Below are 17,424 nucleotides of genomic sequence, written 5' to 3'. Positions count from 1 at the left end.
TGCAGAATCTGTTACTCTCTTTATGTTGTATATTTATATAAGTATACTAGGGATTCTTGTTAAATGTAAATTACTTTGAGAAATCAAACAATTCGCTTCGCCATTGTAGTATTTGAATGGAGTGATTTCAGTGCCAAAATTCTTTGAATTCCATCCCATTTTAATTTGCATTATAAGACATTGCATTTGAGTTCAATAATTGAATCACAATTTACGGGTCAATGACCCGCCCGTGCACGGTTTTCGGCGTGGTACCTTCGGAAGGCAGGGACAGGTATTAGAATCCGGCTCTCGAAGGACCACATTTTTAAGAGAATTATGTTCTCAATGTTCATAAACCCAATTCAATTAACTACTCAGTCTGCGACCCAGAATTTGTAAGATACTGGTTGAAATGAAACAGATGGAGGTCCAGCTACGATAGTCAGAAAGTTTATTTACGAGAGCGCTAGTTAGTTGTACGAAACCATTCATTTTATACTGGCTTCTTACACACATACTTTCACACACAAACAGACTCCTTACGCACATACTTACACACACAAACATTAGGTATCCTACGCACACTGTCCCACTACCCAGCCGACAAAGATTAGGGACCGTGAGAAGCACTCCCTGTCCTTTCCAAAATCTCTCAGTGGCCCCTAGCCAAGGTCGGCACCGAATCTTGCTCAGACAGTCTGTGTTTAAGACACTTTAGAGACATATTGTTATATTGTTTTACCCTAATTCTGACTAAAACTACACACATCATGACTAAAACTACACACATCATTTATTATAATTTTACTGACTAACACTACACACATCATTAATTATCATTTTATGATTCAGATCAATTTCACTGTCCTTTATATGGTTTCAGGGTGGAATATTCTAATCATTCATTAAAACATATACATTCCATCCACATGAAGTGACTATGCATAGATAATAAACAGCGAGTAGCAGCAGTGTACAAAACAAAGGAGGGTGTCAATGTAAATAGTCCGGTGGCCATTTGATTAATTGTTAAACAGTCTTAAGGCTTGGGGGTAGAAGCTGTTCAGGAGCCTTTTGGTCCTAAACTTGGTGCTCCGGTACCGCTTGCAGTGCGGTAGCAGAGAAAACAGTTTGACTTGGGTGACTGGAGTCTGACAATCTTTTGGGCTTTCCTCTGACACMGCCTAGTATATAGGTCCTGGATGGCAGGAAGCTTGGCCTCAGTGATGTACTGGGCTGTACGCACTACCCTCTGTAGCGCCTTACGGTCAGATGCCGAGCAGTTGCCATACCAGGCGGTGATGCAACTGGTCAGGATGGTCTCGATGGTGCAGCTGTAGAACTTCTTGAGGATCTGGGGACCCATGCCAAATCTTTTTGGTCTCCTGAGGGGGAAAAGGTGTTGTCGTGCCCTCTTCATGACTGTCTTGGTTTGTTTAGACCATGATAGTTCGTTGGTGATGTGGACACCAAGAAACTTGAAACTCTCGACCCGCTCCACTACAGCTCCATCAATGTTAATGCGGGCCTGTTCGGCCCGCCTTTTCCTGTAGTCCACGATCAGCTCCTTTGTCTTGCTCACATTGTGGGAGAGGTTGTTGTCCTGGCAAAACACTGCCAGGTCTCAGAGCCAGTGTAGTAGGATTCAATCTTAATCCTGTATTGATGCTTTGCTTGTTTGATGGCTCGTCTGAGGGCATAGCGGGATTTCTTATAAGCGTCCGGATTAGTGTCCCGCTCCAAGAAAGCAGCAGCTCTAGCCTTTAGCTCGATGCAGATGTTGCCTGTAATCCATGGCTTCCGGTTGGGATATGTACATACGGTCACTGTGGGGATGATGTCGTCGATGAACTTATTGAAGAAGCCGATGACTGAGGTGATGTACTCAATGCCATTGGATGAATCCCGGAACATATTCCAGTCTGTGCTACTAAACAGTCCTGTAGCGTAGCATCTGCGTCATCTGACCACTTCTGTATTGAGCGAGTCACTGGTACTTCCTGCTTTAGTTTTTGCTTGTAAACAGGAATCAGGAGGATATAATTATGGTCAGATTTGCCAAATGGAGGGCGGGGGAGAGCTTTGTATGCCTCTGTGTGTGGAGTAAAGGTGGTCTAGAGGATAGATGGCAGCATTCGCACAAAACTTAAAGCGCGAACCACCGCATTTGACCATGGCAAGGGATTATGGCAGAATACAAACAGTGCAGTTATTCCCTCCACGAGGCAAGCAAACAGTCAGTATAGAGACCAAGTGGAGTCTAAATTCAACGGATCAGACACGAGACGTATGCGGCAGGGTCTAAAGACAATCACGGACTACAAAAGGAAATCCCCCAAGTGTTTAAGGTAGGAAACAAATACAATTAAAAAAATAAATAAAACGCCTCCAACTCAATCATCAAGTTTGCAAATGACACAACAGTAGTAGGCTTGATTACCAACAATGACGAGACCGCCTACAGGGAGGTGAGGGCTCTGGGAGTGTAGTGTTAGGACAATAACATCTCACTCAAAGTCCCCCAAAAAAAGGAGAAGATCTTGGACTTCAGGAAACAGCAGAGGGAGCCACCCCCCTATACACATTGACGGGACCGTAGTGGAGAAGGTAGAAAGCTTCAAGTTCCTCAGCGTACACATCACTGACAAACTGAAATAGTCCACGCACACAGACAGTGTGGTTAAGACGCAACAGCGCCTCTTCAACCTCAGGAGGCTGATGAAATTTGGCTTGGCACCTAAAACCCTCAAACTTTTACAGATGCACAATTGAGAGCATCCTGTCGGGCTGTATCACCACCTGGTACAGCAACTGCACCACCCACAATCGCAGGGCTCTCCAGAAGGTGGTGCGGTCTGCCCAGCGCATTATCGGGGGCAAACTACCTGCCCTCCAGGACACCTACACCACCCGATATCACAGGAAGGCCAAAAAGATAATCAAGGACAACAACCACCCGAGCCACTGCCTGCTCACCCCGCTATCATCCAGAAGGTGAGGTCAGTACAGGTGCATCAAAGCTGGGACCGAGAGACTGAAAAACAGCTTCTAAAAAGGCCAGCAGACTGGTAAATAGCCATTGCTAGCACATTAGAGGCTGCTGCCTATATACATATACTTGACATTACAGACCACTTTAATAAAGCAACACTAGTCACTTTAATAATGTTTTTATATTTACATTTACATTTAAGTCATTTAGCAGACGCTCTTATCCAGAGCGACTTACAAATTGGTGCATTCACCTTATGATATTTATATCTTGCATTACTCATCTCATATGTACAGTTGTAGTCGGAAGTTTACATACACCTTACACCTTAAATACATTTAAACTCAGTTTCACGATTCCTGACATTTAATCCTAGTAAATATTCCCTGTCTTAGGTCAGTTAGGATCACCACTTTATTTTAAGAATGTGAAATGTCAGAATAATAGTATAGAGAATGATTTATTTCAGCTTTTATTTCTTTCATCACATTCCCAGTGGGTCAGAAGTTTACATACACTCAATTAGTATTTGGTAGCATTGCCTTTAAATTGTTTAACTTCTTATGGCTGCAGGGGCAGTATTGAGTAGCTTGGATGAAAGGTGCCCATAGTAAACTGCCTGCTCCTCAGTCCCAGTTGCTAATATATGCATATTATTATTCATATTGGATGGAAAACACTCTGAAGTTTCTAAAACTGTTTGAATGATGTCTGTGAGTATAACAGAACTCATATGGCAGGCAAAAATTGGGAGAAAAAATCCAAACTGAGAAAAAATCCAAACAGGAAGTGGGAATTCTGAGGCTGGTCGATTTTCAACCAAGACCCTATTGAATTCACAGTGAGATATGGATGGGTTTGCACTTCCTACGGCTTCCACTAGATGTCAACAGTCTGTAGAACCTTGTCTGATGCCTCTACTGTGAAGTGGGGCCGAAGGAGACAGGAAATAGTCAGGTCTACCATGACCTGACCATGCTCTGACCATGTGCGTTCACATGAGGGAGCTCTGTTCCATCGCACATCTGTAATTCTCCGGTTGGAAAGTTATTCAAGAGTTATGTTAAAAACATTCTAAAGATTGATACAATACATCGTTTGACATGTTTTTACTGACTGTTACGGAACTTTTTGACATTTTGTCTGCTTTTAGTGAACGCGCTTCCTGACTTTGGATTTGTTTACCAGACACGCTAACAAAAATAGCTATTTGGACATAAATGATGGACATTACCGAACAAAACAAACATTTCTTGTGGGAGTCCTGGGAGTGCATTCCGACGAAGATCAGCAAAGGTAGGTGAAGATTTATAATGCTTTTTATAATGCTTGCTTTTGTGGCTGAACGCTGTTCTCAGATTATTGAATATTGTGCTTTTGCCGTGAAGCTTTTTGAAATCTGACATAGCGGTTGCATTAAGAACAAGTGTATCTTTAATTCTATGTAAAACATGTATCTTTCATCAAAGTTTATGATGAGTATTTATGTTATTTGACGTGGCTCTCTGCAATTTCGCCGGATATTTGAGGCATTTCTGAACATGGCGCCAATGTAAACTGAGGTTTTTGGATATAAATATTAACTTTATCTAACAAAACATATGTATTGTGTAACATGAAGTCCTATGAGTGTCATCTGATGAAGATCATCAAAGGTTAGTGATTCTTTTTATCTCTATTTCTGCTTTTTGTGACTCCTGTCTTTGGCTGGAAAGATTACTGTGTTTGTGATTTTGCGGTGACCTAACATAATCGTTTCTGGGGCTTTCACTGAAAAGCCTATTTGAAATCGGACACTTTGGTGGGATTAACAACAAAATTACCTTTAAAATAGTATAAGATACATGTATATTTGAGGAATTTTAATTATGAGATTTCTGTTGTTTGAATTTGGCGCCCTGCACTTTCACTGGCTGTTGTCATATCATCCCGTTAACGGGATTGCAGCCATAAGAAGTTTTAACGTGGGTCAAACGTTTCGGGTAGCCTTCCACAAGCTTCCCACAATAAGTTGGGTGACTTTTGGCCCATTCCTCCTGACAGAGCATGTGTAACTGAGTCAGGTTTGTAGGTCTCCTTGCTCGCACACGCTTTTTCAGTTCTGCACACAAATTTTCTATAGGATTGGGGTCAGGGCTTTGTGATGGCCACTCCAATACCTTGACTTTGTTGTCCTTAAGCCATTTTTCCACAACTTTGGAAGTATGTTTGCGGTCATTGTCCATTTGGAAGACCCATTTGCGACCAAGCTTCAACTTTCTGACTGATGTCTTGAGATGTTGCTTCAATATATCCACATAATTTTCCATCCTCATGATGCCATCTATTTTGTGAAGTGCACCAGTCCCTCCTGCAGCAAAGCACCCCCACAACATGATGCTGCCACCCTCGTGCTTCACGGTTGGGATGAGGTTCTTCAGCTTGCAAGCATCTCCCTTTTTCCTCTAAACATAACGATGGTCATTATGGTGAAACAGTTCTATTTTTGATTCATCAGACCAGAGGACATTTCTCAAAAAGTACGATCTTTGCCCCCATGTGCAGTTGCAAACCGTAGTCGGCTTTTTTATGGCGGTTTTGGAGCAGTGGCTTCTTCCATGCTGAGAAGCCTTTCATGTTATGTTGATATAGGACTCGTTTTACTATGGATATAGATACTTTTGTACCTGTTTCCTTCAGCATCTTCACAAGGTCCTTTGCTGTTGTTCTGGGATGGATTTGCACTTTTTGCACCAAAGTACGTTCATCTCTAGGAGACAGAACACGTCTCCTACCTGAGCGGTATGATGGCTGCGTGGTCCCATGGTGTTTATACTTGCATACTATTGTTTGTACAGATGAACGTGGTACCTTCAGGCGTTTGTAAATTGCTCCCAAGGATGAACCAGACTTGTGGAGGTCTACAATTTTTTTCTGAGGTCTTGGCTGATTTCTTTTGATTTTCCCATGATGTCAAGCGAAGAGTTTGAAGGTAGGCCTTGAAATACATCCACAGGTACACCTCCAATTGGTCATGGGTGCACCTCAGCCACGCTCAAGGTCCTAAACGACATCATAACCACCATCGATAAGAGACATTACTGTGCAGCCGTATTCATCGACCTGGCCAAGGCTTTCGACTCTGTCAATCACCACATTCTCATTGGCAGACTCAACAGCCTTGGTTTCTCAAATGATTGCCTCGCCTGGTTTACCAAATACTTCTCTGATAGAGTTCAGTGTGTCAAATCGGAGGGCCTGTTGTCCGGACCTCTGGCAGTCTCTATGGGGGTGCCACAGCGTTTAATTCTCGGGCCGACTCTCTTCTCTGTATACATCAATGATGTCGCTCTTGCTGCTGGTGAATCTCTGATCCACCTCTATGCAGACGACACCATTCTGTATACTTCTGGCCCCTCTTTGGACACTGTGTTAACTAACCTCCAGACGACCTTCAATGCCATACAACTCTCCTTCCGTGGCCTCCAACTGCTCTTAAATGCAAGTAAAACTAAATGCATGCTATTCAATCGATCACTGCCCGCACCTGCCCGACTGTCCAGCATCACTACTCTGGACGGCTCTGACTTAGAAGACGTGGACAACTACAAATACCTAGGTGTCTGGTTAGATTGTAAACTTTTCTTCCAGACTCACATTAAGCATCTCCAATCCAAAATTAAATCTAGAATCGGCTTCCTATATCGCAACAAAGCATCCTTCACTCATGCTGCCAAACATACCCTCGTAAAACTGACCATCCTACCGATCCTCGACTTCGGCGATGTCATCTATAAAATAGCCTCCAACACACTACTCAACAAATTGGATGCAGTCTATCACAGTGCCATCCGTTTTGTCACCAAAGCCCCATACACTACCCACCACTGTGACCTGTACGCTCTCGTTGGTTGGCCCTCGCTTCATACTCGTCGCCAAACCCACTGGCTACAGGTTATCTCCAAGTCTCTGCTAGGTAAAGCCCCGTCTTATCTCAGCTCACTGGTCACCATAGCAGCACCCACTCGTCGCACGTGCTCCAGCAGGTATATCTCACTGGTCACCCCAAAAGCCAATTCCTACTTTGGTCGCCTTTCCTTACAGTTCTCTGCTGCCAATGACTGGAACGAACTGCAAAAATCACCAAAGCTGGAGACTCATATCTCCCTCACTAGCTTTAAACACCAGCTGTCAGAGCAGCTCACAGTTCACTGCACCTGTGCATAGCCCATCTGTAAACAGCCCATCTATCTACCTCATCCACATACTGTATTTATTTATTTATCTTGCTCCTTTGCACCCCAGTATCTCTACCTGCACATTCATCTTCTGCACATCTACCATTCCAGTGTTTAATTGCTATATTGTAATTAATTCGCCACCATGGCCTATTTATTGCCTTACCTCCCTTATCTTACCTCATTTGCACTCACTGTATATAGACTTTATTGTTTTCTTTTTTTTACCGTATTATGTATGTTTTGTTTATTCCATGTGTAACTCTGTGTTGTTGTATGTGTCGAATTGCTATGCTTTATCTTGGCCAGGTCGCAGTTGCAAATGAGAACTTGTTCTCAACTAGCCAACCTGGTTAAATAAATGTGAAATAAAATAAATGTAAAAAATTTGCCTATCAGGAACTTCTAAAGCCATGACATAATTTTCTAGAATTTTCCAAGCTTTTTAAAGGCACAGTCAACTTAGTGTATGTAAACTTCTGACCCACTGGAATTGTGATACAGTGAATTGTAAGTGAAATAATCTGTCTGTAAACAATTGTTGGAAAAATTACTTGTGTCATGCACAAAGTAGACGTCCTAACCGACTTGCCAAAACTATAGTTTGTTAACAAGAAATGTGTGGAGTGGTTGAAAAACAAGTTTTAATGACTCCAACCTAAGTGTATGTAAACTTCCGACTTCAACTGTATTCTATACTATTCTACTGTATCTTAGTCTTAATTCCATTCCTTACATTTGTGTGTATTGGGTATATGTTGTGAAATTGTTAGATATTACTGCACTGTTGGAGCTAGAAACACAAGTATTTTGCTACACCCACAATAACATCTGCTAAACACATATATGTGACCAATAAAATTTGATTTAGCTTTATTAAACAAGCACCATTCGCCAGAGTAGCCTGTTCTCTAACAGTAGAGCAGAGACTGTCCGTAAAGTAGAGCATGCACAGGACGTGGTCCGCACATAAGAGTTAAAAAATCTCACCAAGTTATATGACAGCACATATATTACATATTTGAAGAATCTGTTACTCTCTTTATGTTGTATATTTAAGTAATAAGGCCCAAGGAGGTGTGGTATGTGGCCAATATACCATGGCTAAGGGTTGTTCTTAGGCACGACACAGCCCTAAGCCGTGGTATGTTAGCCATATCTCACAAACCCCCGAGGTGCCTTATTACTATTATAAACTAGTTGGCAACGTAATTAGAGCAGTAAAAATAAATGTTTTGTCATACTGTGGTATACGGTCTGATATGCCACAGTTGTCAGCCAATCAGCATTCAGGGCTTGAACCACCCAGTTTATAATTATACATGTATACCAGGGATTCATGTTAAATGTAAATTACTTTTTGACAAATCAAACAATTTGCGTCCCCATTGTAGTATTTGAATAGAGTGATTTCAGTGCCAACAGAAATTGTATTTGAATTCTATCATTTTTCAATGCACAATCTAATCATTGAATTCATGAATGTAACTTATGATTTGAAACTGAATTCAATTGAAATGTAATATAATTTATATATTGAGTTTAAATATGGTATATATTGCATTAATTTTTCTGTGTATCAAGTTTAGAGACTATCATTTCAAGTTGACTAAAGTTTCATATATTCAACTTCTCAGATATATTCCGTTTTCAGTTTCAGTTCTCTAAATTTAGATTCAAAACCAAAAGACAACATCCTGGTACTTTGCCAGCCAGAAAAGGTAGAGGGGAAAAAATACAATGAAATGCTCTCTTGATGTTGAAATCAGGCTGATTTTTGGTTCTGAATTAAATTTGAAAAATACTTCATTTATAGACATCTATGTTTGGGCCAAATCAAAGCTGGTCCAGACCAGACAAATCTGAAACAAACATAGACGTCTAAGATTGTTCGAAGATTTTTTCAAACGAACGTTGGTGGAGTACCGCAGCAATGCTTCTCTCCAACAGCACCCTGGAGAGGCGCGCTGGGAATGGACAATCAACATATTTTGTGCCCTGCCTTTGTCAAAGTGGGCACTGTTTATCACAGAGCAGCATCAGCGCTCAACTAAAAAGCCAAATATGTCACTGGTTGAGGGAAATTGTCATTGTTTTAAGGCAGAATTATGTGAAGTTTTATGTCTTGTTGTTAGATGTGCGTCATGGTCAGTTTAGCTCAGAAATACCGCCCTCGTCAATCTGCCGTCATAGGCTGCTACGGACTCCTGTCTAATTAGCGGGCCGGCGGTGGCTAAAACTCTGGAACATGTACTTTGTTCCCCTCTATGGATGCTCAAAGGCTGTGCAGGACACGTTAGAAGGGACTGCGACAAAAAAAACGCAATTTGGCCACCATAAGAATATTTTTAGAGCAGATAGGTAGGCTAAACTATGTATTTTGCCTAGTGGTGTGAACGGTTGAGTTTTGGCCACATGAGAGAAATATGTAGGTGTGTTTTTGTCTTACAGTAACGTAATACTATTATATTCGGTTATGTTATGTAGAATACTATTATTATTATACAATTCAAACAATTTGCGTCCCCATTGTAGTATTTGAATAGAGTGATTTCAGTGCCAACAGAAATTGTATTTGAATTCTATCATTTTTTTATTTGTAATGCCACAATCTAATCATTGATTCATGAATGTAACTTATGATTTGAAACTGAATTCAATTGAAATGTAATAATATTTATATATTGAGTTTAAATATGGTATATATTGCATTCATTTTCTGTGTATCAAGTTTAGAGACTATCATTTCAAGTTGACTAAAGTTTCATATATTCAACTTCTAGATATATTCGGTTATTATTATATTCGGTTATGTTATGTAGAATACTATTATTATGTGATCTTGCAAACATTGACTCAGCTTTGATCTAACTTTCCAAAACAAGCACCATTTGCCAGAGTAGCCTGTTCTATAGAACGAGAGAAGCTGTTCTGCTGCACATGCACAGAAGCTTTGGGATCTTTACCCCAGAGAAAAATAGGTAACAGATAAATCGGATCCGCAGCCACTCCGTTGTTAATTTTCAGTCATTGGTCCATTTTGCCAAAAATGTTTCCGCCCGGTCTCGAACCGGGGACCTTTCGCGTGTGAGGCGAACGTGATAACCACTACACTACGGAAACTGAAGATGTTGCCAGAAATAGAGTTAAGAATCTCACCAAGGATTTGACAGCATGCATATCACATATTTGAAGAATCTGTTACTCTTTCTGTTGTATATTTATATATGTAGACTAGGGATTCTTGTTAAATGTAAATTACTTTTTGACAAATCAAACAATTCGCTTCCCTATTGTAGTATTTGAATGGAGTGATTTCAGTGCCAACAGAAATTGTATTTGAATTCAATATTTTTTTATTTGTAATGCCCAAATTGAATCATTGAATTCATAAATTGAACTTTGATATCATGATTTGAGACTGTATTTAAATGGCAATGTAATTTCAATGTAATAATATTTATATATTGAGTTTTAAATATATTATAGCATTAATTTTCTGTGTATCAAGTTTACAAACTATCATTTAAATTTCACAAAAGTTTTATATATTGAACTTCTCAGATATATTCAGATTCAGTTTAAATTCAGTTCTAAGTTCGGATTCAAAACAAAAGACAACTCCTGGTGCCAGCCATAAACGGTTGAGGAGGGAAGAGAATCAAACGCTCTCTATGGTAAACAGAAGTAGGTGCTGAGCAATTAACATTTGTTATTTTTTGTTTTCTTAAACAGGAGAATATTCTACATAGTTTGCATCGAAAACATGGGAACTACAATGACCATAATCCATTGTGCGCCTACTTGTCCAATTCTAAAATTGATTAAATTATTTACTTTTCTCAATCTATACACATAATGACAAAGTGAAAAACAGGTTTAGACAATTTTTGCAAATGTATCAAAAATAAAAACAGAAATAACTTTTTAAATAAGTATTCAGACCCTTTGCTAAGAGACTCGAAATTGAGATCAAGTGCATCCTTTTTCCATTGATCATCCTTGAAATGTTTCTACAACTTGATTGGAGTCTACCTGTGGTAAATTCAATTGATTGGACAGGATTTGGAAAGGCACACACCTGTCTATATAAGGTCCCACAGTTGACACTGCATGTCAAAGCAAAAACCAAGCCATGAGGTCGAAGGAATTGTCAGTAGAGCTTCGAGACAGGATGTGTCGAGGCACAAATCTGGGAAGAGTACCAAAAAAAATTCTGCAGTATTGAAGGTCCCCAAGAACACAGTGGCCTCCATCATTCTAAATGGAAGAAATTTGGAACCACCAAGACTCTTCTTAGAGCAGTCGGGGGAGAAGGGCCTTGGTCAGGGAGGTGACCAAGAACCCGATGACCACTCTGACAGAGCTCCAGGTTTCCTTTCCTCTGTGGAGATGGGAGAACCTACCAGAAGGACAACCATCTCTGCAGCACTCCACCAATCAGGCCTTTATGGTAGAGTGGCCACACAGAAGCCACTCCTCAGTAAAAGGCAAACTGTGTACTGTTGAGTGCTGACGTCATTTCCTGTCACAACTTATGGAGTTGTTTACGTGCTGCTGTGCGGTTTGTTGCTAGTGTTACTTTGCTACCTGCCAACTTTACGTTTTTTACTTTTTAATTACTGTTTTATATTTTTTTCCCCTTGCTCGACTTTTTTTCATTAAACTTTTTCACCCCGGACGCTTTATCTGGACATGGTTCTACAGGACCTCCACCAGCCGAAGCTAAGTAGTAACATTAACATTATGCATTCTAATTGCAGTCGCTGTACTCATAATATACAGGAGAACGATCGCCTTATGGTGAGGATAGCCGTACTGCAAGCCCAGCTTCAGACGCAATCGTTAGACAAGGGTAATTTAAGTGTAGGAAGGGATGACACAGCGTCTGTGCCACAAATAGGTACAGATAATAGTATAAATCCCCTCGAAACAGTCCCCGCAGCCGGACAATTTTCGCATGGCTTCTGGAAGGAAATGCTGTAGGAATGCTCAACCGGTGTCGCTCATTCAGCCAACAGAAACTTTCAACCGATTCTCCCCATTAAGCAACGAGTCGGAGTCAGAGGCCGAGCCTTCTCTGGTCTCTCCTCCACCCGTTACGGGGTCTGAGACGCCGAAGCCTCCCACCATTAGCTCTGACTCAGTGAGAGGATAGCCGTACCGTCCAACATGTCTCCAGACCTACTCACTGCCACAGTCATACTCTGGACCTAGTTTTGTCCCGTGGAATAAATATTGTGGATCTTAATGTTTTTCCTCATAATCCTGGACTATCGGACCACCATTTTATTACGTTTTCAATCGCAACAAATAATCTGCTCAGACCCCAACCAAGGATCATCAAAAGCCGTGTTATAAATTCTCAGACAACCCAAAGATTCCTATATGCCCTTCCAGACTCCCTCCACCTACCCAAGGTTGTCAGAGTACAACAATTGGTTAATCACCTAACTGAGGAACTTAATTTAACCTTGCGTAATACCCTAGATGTAGTCGCACCCCTAAAAACAAAAAACATTTGTCATAAGAAACTAGCTCCCTGGTATACAGAAAATACCCAAGCCATGAAGCAAGGTTCCAGGAAATTGGAACGGAAATGGCGCTACACCAAACTGGAAGTCTTCCGATTAGCTTGGAAAGACAGTACCGTGCAGTATCGAAGAGCCCTCACTGCTGCTCGATCATCCTATTTTTCCAACTTAATTGAGGAGAATAAGAACAATCCTAAATGTATTTTTGATACTGTTGCAAAGCTAACTAAACTAAAAAACAGCATTCCCCAAGAGAGGACGGCTTTCACTTCAGCAGTGATAAATTCATGACGAAAAGATCATGATCATCAGAAAGCAAATTACGGACTCATCTTTAAATCTGCGTATTTTTCCAAAGCTCAGTTGTCCTGAGTCTGCACAACACTGCCAGGCACTAGGATCAAGGGAGACACTCAAGTTTTTTAATACTATATCTCTTGACACATTGATGAAAATAGTCATGGCCTCAACCTTCAAGCTGCATACTGGACCCTATTCCAACTAAACTACTGAAAGAGCTGCTTCCTGTGCTTGGCCCTCCTATGTTGAACATAATAAACGACTCCCTTTCCACCGGATGTGTACCAAACTCACTAAAAGTGGCAGCAATAAAGCCTCTCTTGAAAAAGCCAAACCTTGACCCAGAAAATATTTTTTTAAACGATCGGCCTATATCAAATCTCCATTTCCTCTCAAATTTTAGAAAAAGCTGTTGCGCAGCAACTCACTGCCTTCCTGAAGACTAACAATCAATGTATACGAAATGTTTCAGTCTGGTTTTACACCCCATCATAGCACTGAGACTGCACTTGTAAAGGTGGTAATTGACCTTTTAATGGCATCAGACCAAGGCTCTGCATCGGACCTCCTGCTCCGAGACCTTAGTGCTGCTTTTGATACCATCGATCACCACATTCTTTTGGAGAGATTGGAAACCCAAACTGGTCTACACGGACAAGTGCTGGCCTGGTTTAGATCTTATCTGTAGGAAAGATATCAGTTTGTCTCTATGGATGGTTTGTCCTCTGACAAATCAACTGTACATTTCGGTGTTCAAGGTTCCGTTTTAGGACCACTATTGTTTTCACAATATATTTTACCTCTTGGTGATGTAATTTGGAAACAATGTTAACTTTCACTGCTATGCAGACGATACACAACTGCACATTTCGATGAAACATGGTGAAGCCCCAAAATCGCCATCCCTGGAAGCCTGTGTTTCAGACATAAGGAAGTGGATGGCTGCAAATGTTTTACTTTTAAACAGACAAAACATAGATGCTAGTTCTAGGTCCCAAGAAACAAAGTGATCTTCTGTTGGATCTAACAATTAATCTTGGTTGTACAGTCGTCTCAAATAAAACTGTAAAGGACCTCGGCTTTACTCTGGACCCTGATCTAATTTTTTACGAACATATCAAGACTGTTTCAAGGACAGCTTTTTTTCCATCTATATAACATTGCAAAAATCAGAAACTTTGTCCAAAAATGATGCAGAAAAATGTATCCATGCTTTTGTTACTTCTAGATTAGACTACGGCAATGCTTTATTTTCCGGCTACCCGGATAAAGCATTAAATATATTTCAGTTAGTGCTAAACACGGCTGCTAGAATCTTGACTAGAACCAAAAAATGTGATTACTCCAGTGCTAGCCTCTCTACACTGGCTTCCTGTTAAGGCTAGGGTTGATTTCAAGTTTGCCTATCCATGTGAGAGACGCAGACTCGGTCTCAACCTTTAAGTCTTTATTGAAGACTCATCTCATCAGTAGGTCCTATGATTGAGTCTAGTCTGGCTCAGGGGTGTGAAGGTGAACGGAAAGGCACTGGAGCAACGAACCACCCTTGCTGTCTCTGCCTGGCCGGTTCCCCTCTCTCCACTGGAATTATCTGCGTCTAACCCTATTACGGGGACTGAGTCACTGGCTTACTGGAGCTCTTCCATGCTGTCCGTAGGAGGGGTGTGTCACTTGAGTCAGTTGAGTCTCTTGCGTGATCTTCCTGTCCTGGTTGGCGCCCCGCCCCCCCTGGGTTCATGCTGTGGGGGAGATCTTCATGGGCTATACTCGGCCTTGTCTCAGGGTAGTAAGTTGGTGGTTGAAGATATCCCTCTAGTGGTGAGGGGGCTGTGCTTTGGCAAAGTGGGTGGGGGTTATATCCTGCCTGGTTGGCCCTGTCTGGGGGTATAGTCGGACGGGCCACAGTGTCTCCCGACCACTCCTGTCTCAGCATCCAGTAATTATGCTGCAATAGTTTGTGTCGGGGGGCTAGGGCCAATCTGTTATATCTGGAGTATCTCTCCTGTTTTGTCCTGTGTGAATTTAATCTCTCTCGACCTCACCTGACCTGAGCCCTCCCTGGCCTGATGACTCCTTGCTGTCCCCAGTCCACCTGGTTGTGCTGCTGCTCCAGTTTCAACTGTTCTGCCTGCAGCTATGGAACCCTGAACCGTTCACCGGACGTGCTACCTTGTCCCGGATCTGCTGTTTTCGACTCTCTCTACCGCACCTGCTGTCTCCAACTCTAGATAATCGGCTATGAAAAGCCAACTTGTACTTCCGGTGCCGACAGAGATGGCCGCCTCACTTCGCGTTCCTAGGAAACTATGCAGTATTTTGTTTTTTTATGTGTTATTTCTTATTTTACCCCAAATCCAAATTTTACCCCAAATCTTAGGTTTTAATACATACAGTCGAGAGGAACTATTGGATATAAGAGCAACATCAACTCATCAACATTACGACCAGGAATACGACTTTCCCGAAGCGGATCCTCTGTTTGGCCTGCCACCCAGGACAATGGATCGGATCCCAGCCGGCAACCCAAAACAACGGCGCCGTAGAAGGGGCAGACGGAGCGGTCTTCTGGTCAGGCTCCGTAGACAGGCACATCGCACACCGCTCCCAAGTATACTACTCGCCAATGTCCAGTCTCTTGATAACAAGGTAGAAGAAATTCGAGCAAGGGTAGCATTCCAGAGAGACATCAGGGACTGTAACGTTTTTTGTTTCACGGAAACATGGCTCACTCGAGATACGCTAAGTCGGTACAGCCACCTGGTTTCTTCACGCATCGCACCGACAGAAACAAGCATCTCTCTGGTAAGAAGAAGGGCTGGGGTGTAAGCATTATGATTAACGAGACGTCGTGTGATCATAACAACATACAGGAACTCAAGTCCTTTTGTTCACCTGACTTAGAATTCCTCACAATCAAATGCCGATCGCATTATCTACCAAGAGAATTCTCTTCGATCATAATCACAGTCGTGTATATTCCCCGCCCCAAGCAGACACATCGACGGTCCTGAAATAACTTCATTCGACTCTATGTAAACTGGAAACCACATATCCTGAGGCTGCATTTATTGTAGCTGGGGATTTTAACAAGGCTAATCTGAAAACAAGGCTCCCCAAATTTTAGCAGCATATCGATTGTGCTACCAGGGCTGGCGAAACCCTAGACCATTGTTATTCTAACTTCCGCGACGCATGTAAGGCCCTCCCCGCCCTCACTTTGGAAAGGCTGACCACAACTCCATTTTGTTGCTCCCAACCTATAGACAGAAACTTAAACAGGAAGGACCCGTGCTCAGGTCTGTTCAACGCTGGTCCGACCAATCGGATTCCACGCTTCGATCACGTGGACTGGGATATGTTCTGCATTGCGGCGAACAACAACATTGACGAATACGCTGATTCTGTGAGCAAATTTATTAGCAAGTGCATCGGTGATGTTGTACCCACAGCGTCTATTAAAACATTCCCCAACCAGAAACCGTGGATTGATGGCAGCATTCGCACAAAACTGAAAGCGCGAACCACTGCTTTTAATCAGGGCAAGGTGACCGGAAACATGACCGAATACAAACGGTGTAGCTATTCCCTCCGCAAAGCAATCAAACAAGCTATGCGTCAGTATAGAGACAAAGTGGAGTCGCAATTCAACGGCTCAGACACGAGAGGTATGTGGCAGGGTCTACAGTCAATCACGGACTACAAAAGAAAAACCAGCCCCGTCGCAGACCACGATGTCTTGCTCCCAGACAGACTAAACAACTTTTTTGCTCGTTTTGAGGACAATACAGTGTCACTGACACGGCCCGCTACCAAAACCTGCGGGCTCTCCTTCACTGTAGCCAACGTGAGTAAAACATTTAAACGTGTTAAGTTTACAATTGGCTCATTCATCCCCCTCCTCTCCCCTGTAACTATTCCCCAGGTCGTTGCTGCAAATGAGAACGTGTTCTCAGTCAACTTACCTGGTAATAATGGAGGACAAAAAAAAAAAAAAAAAAAAAAAAAACCCTCACAGGGCTGCAGGCCCAGACAGCATCCCCGGCCGCGTCCTCAGAGCATGCGCAGACCAGCTGGCTGATGTGTTTAGAGACATATTCAATCAATCCTTATCCCAGTCTGCTGTTCCCACATGCTTCAAGAGGGCCACTATTGTTCCTGTTCCCAAGAAAGCTAAGGTAACTGAGCTAAATGACTACCGCCCTGTAGCACTCACTTCCGTCATCATGAAGTGCTTTGAGAGACTAGTCAAGGACCATATCACCTCCACCCTACCTGACACCCTAGACCCACTCCAATTTGCTTACCGCCCCAATAGGTCCACAGACGACGCAATCGCCATCACACTGCACACTGCCCTAACCCATTGGACAAGAGGAATACCTATGTAAGAATGCTGTTC

The 17,424-nt window shown here is 42.2% G+C and overlaps 1 non-coding gene across 1 annotated transcript; it reads right to left on the bottom strand.

The window, feature by feature from the left end:
• Positions 1 to 10,241: 10,241 nt before the first annotated feature.
• On the bottom strand, positions 10,242 to 10,314 carry trnav-cac (transfer RNA valine (anticodon CAC)). The gene has a single exon. It is a non-coding gene; the product is annotated as a tRNA-Val (tRNA).
• Between the last annotated feature and the right edge of the window lie 7,110 nt (positions 10,315 to 17,424).

The sequence above is a fragment of the Salvelinus sp. IW2-2015 genome, linkage group LG13, assembly GCF_002910315.2.
Source record: "Salvelinus sp. IW2-2015 linkage group LG13, ASM291031v2, whole genome shotgun sequence".
Lineage (NCBI taxonomy): Eukaryota > Metazoa > Chordata > Actinopteri > Salmoniformes > Salmonidae > Salvelinus > Salvelinus sp. IW2-2015.
The sequence above is the reverse complement of the archived record's forward strand: the minus strand, read 5'-3'. Positions and strand labels throughout refer to the sequence as shown.